This window comes from Odontesthes bonariensis, chromosome 15 (assembly GCF_027942865.1).
Source record: "Odontesthes bonariensis isolate fOdoBon6 chromosome 15, fOdoBon6.hap1, whole genome shotgun sequence".
NCBI classification, from domain to species: domain Eukaryota; kingdom Metazoa; phylum Chordata; class Actinopteri; order Atheriniformes; family Atherinopsidae; genus Odontesthes; species Odontesthes bonariensis.
This window is the reverse complement of record NC_134520.1, coordinates 12,253,372-12,261,440: the sequence shown is the minus strand read 5'-3', so window position 1 is coordinate 12,261,440 and position 8,069 is coordinate 12,253,372.

The following is an 8,069-nucleotide window of genomic DNA, read 5'->3' as shown; positions in this document are numbered from 1 at the left end:
TAAAGCCTCTTGTACTTGAGATACTGAAGAAGGCCAAAGACATTGGGCTACATGTGACAGCAATAACATCAGACATGGGTGCTTCAAATCGTGCACTTTGGCTATGTTTTGGCATTGTTTGCTCTAAATTCAGTAGGACTGTAAACAAAGGGCAGATTTCTGCATTTCATTGCTGATGTTCCCCACATCATCAAAAATATGAAAGCGGCACTTGTCAATGGAAATGCCATAATTTTAGGGAAGGAGGTTGTTGAAAAGTTTAATTTAACATCAAACACAGTCACTGTCAAGCATGTCAAAATGCTCCACGATTTTCAGCAAGATAAAGACCTGAAGCTTACCCAAAAACTGAAGGAACACACAAATAGAAATTGCCAACACAAATGGCTGCTAGGTAGCTCCCTAACAGTTCCTGATTATAAAATAGTCATGCCAATTCTTAAAATTAAACTTTGATCACTTTTATTTATCCCAAATGGAATTATTTTGTTGCAGCATTTCTCTTTTTGCAAACAATCATCATAAACTTTCATAGTGAAGAGTTAGAGTTATTGGTGTTGGCAGGAAGGACCTCCAGGATCCTCTCTGCAAAGCTCAGTAGTTAATTGCCTTCTCTTGATTTGTGGGTTAAGGTTAAGGCTGATACTGTTGCTAGGCAACTTTCAAGGGACCCTTGACCCCGCCCCGTTTCTAGTAACTCCACCCCTAAAGCCAGGCAGCTGTCTGTCATTTGTGACTTCAAAGATGACATCATTGTCCTTTATGACATCATAATGACATCACCATTCCAGAGTATATGCCTCTGGCAGTACACAGATAGAAGTTCTAATCTGATATCAAAGCACAGAATACATTTAAAGCAAAAACACAATTTGTTACTGTCTCAGACACACAGATTTGTTTTTAACAATGGAGAAAGTAATGAAACCCAAACTGACACGCTGGCAGACAGTGAAAAATGTGGATGAATATTTAGGCAAGCTTACTGCGGACGCATTAGAAATTAAAAAACAGCAAAACACATATGATGCTGCAATTCAATGTGGAAGAAAATTTACCCACGCCCTCCACGTGGCAACAGTCCAACAGCCCAATAAAGACTTGGCTGAGATGAAAAGAGAGAGAGAAAGACTTCACAGAGAGTTCGACATAAAAGCCAAAGACGAAATGCTTGTAAATCTGGCTAAAACCGAACAACAGCAGCTGGAGAAGGTTCGGCTGCAAAGAGTTAAAAAATGTGCTAACGTTCAAGAACAGTTTGAACAAATCAGACAAAGGAAGGAAATGGCTGACAAGAAGAAGCAAGAGGAGAAGAGAGAAGATGAGAGACGAAAGTTTCTTTACCAAGAATATCTAGAAGAAAATAAGAAGCAAGACATCACTAAGGCTAATGAAAAGAAAAGGGAATTAATGCGGCTACATCAGGACATTTCAGATCATCAGCTCACAAAAGAAATGGAGTTGAGAAAACAAAAGGCTGAGGATGAACGCAGAGAACGTGTTGTTAGGGAAATAGAAGAACAGGCCAAGAAAAGGCCAAAAGGGTCGCATGAAATTATCAAAAAGCGACAGGTTCGTACAGAAATAGCGTCACGCAAATTAGAGGCCATTAAGAAAGAACAAGCTGCCATCGAAGATGTCAGAAAACAGAAACTCGAGCTCGAGATCAGATCTTACGATGCTAAAAAGGAGAAGCAGCAGAAAGAGAGGGTGACAAAACGAGCTGCAGACCTCAAAGAAATTATAAGTTATAGAGAAGTTCAGGTAAAAATGAAAGAGGAGAAGAAGGCTGAAGACAAAAGGAGAGAGAGCGAATGGGTTGAGGCCCAACTGATTGACGACTCTAAAGAAGAGGAGACTGCTCAGAGAAAACGGAAAACCAACATTGAATACATGAAATACAATGAAGAGTTGGAAGCACAAAAACGTGCCTCAGCTGACCAGATTAGGGAGAATGAAAAATACTCTGCTTTGAAGGCCGCAAGAGAGGCTGATGAAATGCAACAACAACAGCAAAAGGTTCAAAACGATATTCTGTTAGCTACAGGCCTCAAGAAGGAGGAAATAAAACTGCTTTTAGGAAAAAGTACAGGAGGACCTGGTTTTCTTATAGATAAGATGGATGACGGTTACAACTGTTCCATAACTAATGAACCTTTGCCCAGAATGTCAACAAACAAGACTAAGTTCATAAAACATTGCCAGGAGCGTAGCAGCCTGCTTCCAAGGAGGAACAAGGAAAGTGTCGAACTGCCTCCCATTACACCCAGACCCTGCCAGGAGCGTAGCAGCCTGCTTCCAAGGAGGAACAAGGAAAGTGTAGAACTGCCTCCCATTACACCCAGACCCTGCCAGGAGCGTAGCAGCCTGCTTCCAAGGAGGAACAAGGAGAGGGTCGAACTGCCTGCCATTACACCCAGACCCTGCCAGGAGCGTAGCAGCCTGCTTCCAAGGAGGAACAAGGAGAGTGTCGAACTGCCTCCCATTACACCCAGACCCTGCCAGGAGCGTAGCAGCCTGCTTCCAAGGAGGAACAAGGAGAGTGTCGAACTGCCTCCCATTACACCCAGACCCTGCCAGGAGCGTAGCAGCCTGCTTCCAAGGAGGAACAAGGAGAGTGTCGAACTGCCTGCCAATACACCCAGACCCTGCCAGGAGCGTAGCAGCCTGCTTCCAAGGAGGAACAAGGAGAGTGTCGAACTGCCTCCCATTACACCCAGACCCTGCCAGGAGCGTAGCAGCCTGCTTCCAAGGAGGAACAAGGAAAGTGTCGAACTGCCTGCCAATACACCCAGACCCTGCCAGGAGCGTAGCAGCCTGCTTCCAAGGAGGAACAAGGAGAGTGTCGAACTGCCTGCCAATACACCCAGACCCTGCCAGGAGCGTAGCCGCCTGCTTCCAAGGAGGAACAAGGAGAGTGTCGAACTGCCTGCCAATACACCCAGACCCTCCCAGGAGCGTAGCCGCCTGCTTCCAAGGAGGAACAAGGAGAGTGTCGAACTGCCTCCCATTACACCCAGACCCTGCCAGGAGCGTAGCAGCCTGCTTCCAAGGAGGAACAAGGAAAGTGTCGAACTGCCTCCCATTACACCCAGACCCTGCCAGGAGCGTAGCAGCCTGCTTCCAAGGAGGAACAAGGCGAGTGTCAAACTTCCTGCAATCACTCGCAGACCCTATCAGGAGCGCAACAAGCTGGCAAATGCTTTCTTTCTGGCACCTGCTTACATGTACAGACCCCAATGGAAAATCTGATGAGAAAATTTAAACAGTGAGTAACTTGGGGCGGTCGGTGGCGTAGTGGGTTAAGCAGCCGCCCCATGTACAGAGGCTACAGTCCTCACTGCAGCTGGCCCCGGTTCAACTCCCACACAGAGTTGCCCTGTGCTGCGTATCTTTCCCATCTCTCTGCCCCCTGTTTCTGTCAAACTGTCCTAACATTAAAGGCATAATCATTTGTGACTTCAAAGATGACATCACCATTCCAGAGTATATGCCTCTGGCAGTACACAGATAGAAGTTCTAATCTGATATCAAAGCACAGAATACATTTAAAGCAAAAACACAATTTGTTACTGTCTCAGACACACAGATTTGTTTTTAACAATGGAGAAAGTAATGAAACCGAAACTGACACGCTGGCAGACAGTGAATAATGTGGATGAATATTTAGGAAAGCTTACTGCGGACGCATTAGAAATTAAAAAACAGCAAAACACATATGATGCTGCAATTCAATGTGGAAGAAAATGTATCCACGCCCTCCACGTGGCAACAGTCCAACAGGCCAATAAAGACTTGGCTGAGATGAAAAGAGAGAGAGAAAGACTTCACAGAGAGTTCGACATAAAAGCCAAAGAAGAAATGCTTCTAAATTTGGCTAAAACCGAACAGCAGCAGCTGGAGAAGGTTCGGCTGCAAAGATTTAAAAAATGTGCTAACGTTCAAGAACAGTTTGAACAAATCAGACAAAGGAAGGAAATGGCTGACAAGAAGAAGCAAGAGGAGAAGAGAGAAGATGAGAGACGAAAGTTTCTTTACCAAGAATATCTAGAAGAAAATAAGAAGCAAGACATCACTAAGGCTAATGAAAAGAAAAGGGAATTAATGCGGCTACATCAGGACATTTCAGATCATCAGCTCACAAAAGAAATGGAGTTGAGAAAACAAAAGGCTGAGGATGAACGCAGAGAACGTGTTGTTAGGGATATAGAAGAACAGGCCGAGAAAAGGCCAAAAGGGTCGCATTAAATTATCAGACAGCGACAGGTTCGTACAGAAAGAGCGTCACGCAAATTAGAGGCCATTAAGAAAGAACAAGCTGCCATCGAAGATGTAAGAAAACAGAAACTCGAGCTCGAGATCAGATTTTACGATACTAAAAAGGAGAAGCAGCAGAAAGAGAGGGTGACAAAACGAGCTGCAGACCTCAAAGAAATTATAAGTTATAGAGAAGTTCAGGCAAAAATAAAAGAGGAGAAGAAGGCTGAAGACAAAAGGAGAGAGAGCGAATGGGTTGAGGCCCAACTGATTGACGACTCCCAAGAAGAGGAGACTGCTCAGAGAAAACGGAGAACCAACATTGAATACATGAAATACAATGAGGAGTTGGAAGCACAAAAACGTGCCTCAGCTGACCAGATTAGGGAGAATGAAAAATACTCTGCTTTGAAGGCCGCAAGAGAGGCTGATGACATGCAACAACAACAGCAAAAGGTTCAAAACGATATTCTGTTAGCTACAGGCCTCAAGAAGGAGGAAATAAAACTGCTTTTAGGAAAAAGTACAGGAGGACCTGGTTTTCTTATAGATAAGATGGATGACGGTTACAACTGTTCCATAACTAATGAACCTTTGCCCAGAATGTCAACAAACAAGACTAAGTTCATAAAAACATTGCCAGGAGCGTAGCAGCCTGCTTCCAAGGAGGAACAAGGAGAGTGTCGAACTGCCTCCCATTACACCCAGACCCTGCCAGGAGCGTAGCAGCCTGCTTCCAAGGAGGAACAAGGAAAGTGTCGAACTGCCTGCCATTACACCCAGACCCTGCCAGGAGCGTAGCAGCCTGCTTCCAAGGAGGAACAAGGAAAGTGTCGAACTGCCTGCCATTACACCCAGACCCTGCCAGGAGCGTAGCAGCCTGCTTCCAAGGAGGAACAAGGAGAGTGTCGAACTGCCTCCCATTACACCCAGACCCTGCCAGGAGCGTAGCAGCCTGCTTCCAAGGAGGAACAAGGAAAGTGTCGAACTGCCTGCCAATACACCCAGACCCTGCCAGGAGCGTAGCAGCCTGCTTCCAAGGCGGAACAAGGAGAGTGTCGAACTGCCTGCCAATACACCCAGACCCTGCCAGGAGCGTAGCAGCCTGCTTCCAAGGAGGAACAAGGAGAGTGTCGAACTGCCTTCCAATACACCCAGACCCTGCCAGGAGCGTAGCAGCCTACTTCCAAGGAGGAACAAGGAGAGTGTCGAACTGCCTGCCATTACACCCAGACCCTGCCAGGAGCGTAGCCGCCTTGATTTGATTTGATTTGATTCATTTATTTAAACTCGAAAAATCATTGAGGGCCTGACCCTCATTTACAATGATGTCGAGTAAAAAACAAACATATAAAATGTAACAATATAAAAAATATAAAATAAACATATATAAGACATATATAAAGCAACGTATACACAACTTATATCATATAAAAAAAGTATTAAATAAACAAAGTATGAATTAAAACAAGTACATGAATGTGTAAAAAACCTCTGAGCATTTCTTTAAAGTGGTCTTGAGACATAAAAGTATCAAGACCCACCCTTTGTTGCATAGTGTTTCATGCTGAAGGTCCACAGATACTAAAAGCAGCTTTGCCCAGCTCAGTGCGGGCATACGGTACCTCCAGCAAATTGCTGTTACGGGTTTGGTATGGATTTGCATACTTAACTAAAAGAGAGGATATATAGAGTGGAAGCTTGTCAGTAAGGGCCTTATAGATAAACATAAATAAATGCATGTCCCTTCTTTGAGAAAGTGGAGCCCACCCAACTTTGTCATACAACAAACAATGATGAGTAATGTAGGGATCTCCAGTAATGAACCGAAGAGCTGAATGATAAACAGTATCGAGTGCCTTAAGATTAGAGAGTGGTGCATGCCTATAGATCACATCCCCATAATCAATGCAAGACAAAATTGTAGCTTCGATTATTTTTTTTCTACAGAAAACTGGAAAGCAAGATTTGTTTCTGTGTAAATAACATAGCTTTTGTCTAAGCTTAGTCACAAGACAGTCAATGTGCTTCTTAAATGTGAATTTGTCATCCAGCCAGATCCCTAGGTACTTATAATGTGAAACTCTTTCAATAACAGACCCATGTAGAGTGGAGATATTCAGATCATTTCTGTTACAATCCTTAGATCGAGTGAAAACAATGCACTTAGTCTTACTTGCATTGAGCAGAAGCTTAAGACCAATTAAGGCATTTTGCAGGATATTAAAAGACTGCTGTAATTGTTCCAGGGCCAGGTGAACAGAATCTGCAACACAATACAGAATTGTATCATCTGCATAAAGATGCACAGAGCATTTGGAGAAAAGAGGGACTATGCTATTTATGTAGATGGTGAAGAGTACCGGGCCTAAAACTGAGCCTTGCGGGACCCTCTTAGTTATTAAAAGGGGGTCAGATTGTGTGTTACTCAGTTTCACAGTATGATGTCTGTGGGATAGGTAGCTCTGAAACCATCTACAAGCACTTGCACTAAAACCAATACCAGAGCAAAATTTGCAGGAGCAGAGAATGGTCCACGGTGTCAAATGCTTTTGACAAGTCCACGAACATGGCAGCACAATGTTTTTTCTTGTCAAGAAGTGACAATATCATCCATTACTTTAGTAACAGCAGAGACTGTACTATGCTTAGGCCTAAAGCCTGATTGGAGAGGGCTTAGGATATTAAAAGCATTTAAAAATTCTTTTAGCTAATCATTCACCAGCTTCTCTAATATTTTTGAGAGACATGATAGCTTAGAAATTGGTCGATAGTTATCAGGGTCAGTCTTGTCACCCCCTTTGTGCAGAGGGGTGATGTGAGCAAATTTCCATAGTGAAGGGACAACCCCAGTGGACATGGAAAAGTTAAAAATGTGCAATAATTGCTCTGCTATTATGTGTGCCGCAGTGCGCAAAAAAAAAGGATCTAGGTGGTCTTCTCCAGTTGCTTTGCGACTATCAATTGCTAGTAAAGCAGATAGCACTCTATATTTTGAAACAGGCTGAATCTTGAATTGCTGATCATTGTCTCCGGTGATATGTACATCATTTGCAGAGACATTTCCAGCCTGAGATGTACAGGAATGACTATTGCTATTATCGAAAATTTGACTGGCTAAAGAGAAGTGTTTGTTTAGAGCACAGCAAATGTCAGATTTGTCCTGTAATAGGCAATTATCAAATTTAATGGAAGAAGGCATGGGCGTAACAGATTTACTGTTTTTATAATTAACAGCCTTCCAGAATTTTGCTGGATTAGAATAAGAGCTAGAGACAAGATTAAAATAATAGTCAGATTTAGCTTTTCTCACAGATAAAGTGCATCTGTTCCTGATTTTTCTGAAACATGCCCAGTCAGAGGCATCCTTGGTCCTCCTAGCTAATGATCAAGCTTTATTTCTTGACTGGAAGAGAGAGGAGAGTTCAGTGGTAAACCATGGATTTATTCTATATTTTACTCTGATCTTTTTAATGGTGCATGCTTATCAACAATGTAAGAAAATGAGTTTGAGAAAAACTGCAGAGCTAAGTCAACATCAGGAACCGCTGCTGTAAGATGAATGTCACTTTCATAGAGATCATTTAAAAAAGCTTGTTCATTAAAATGTTTCATGTTTCTTTTAACCACAATGCGAGGCGGTGCTTTTTTTAGGTTTGTATGCCTAATGCAGGCAATAGGACAGTGGTCACTGATCCCTAAATCAAAAACACCACTTGCACTAATTTTGTTAATTTTATTAGTAAAAAGTAGATCAATAAGAGATGATTTACAAGGGTTTTTTGAGTTTGGCCTTGTAGGTTCATCAATAA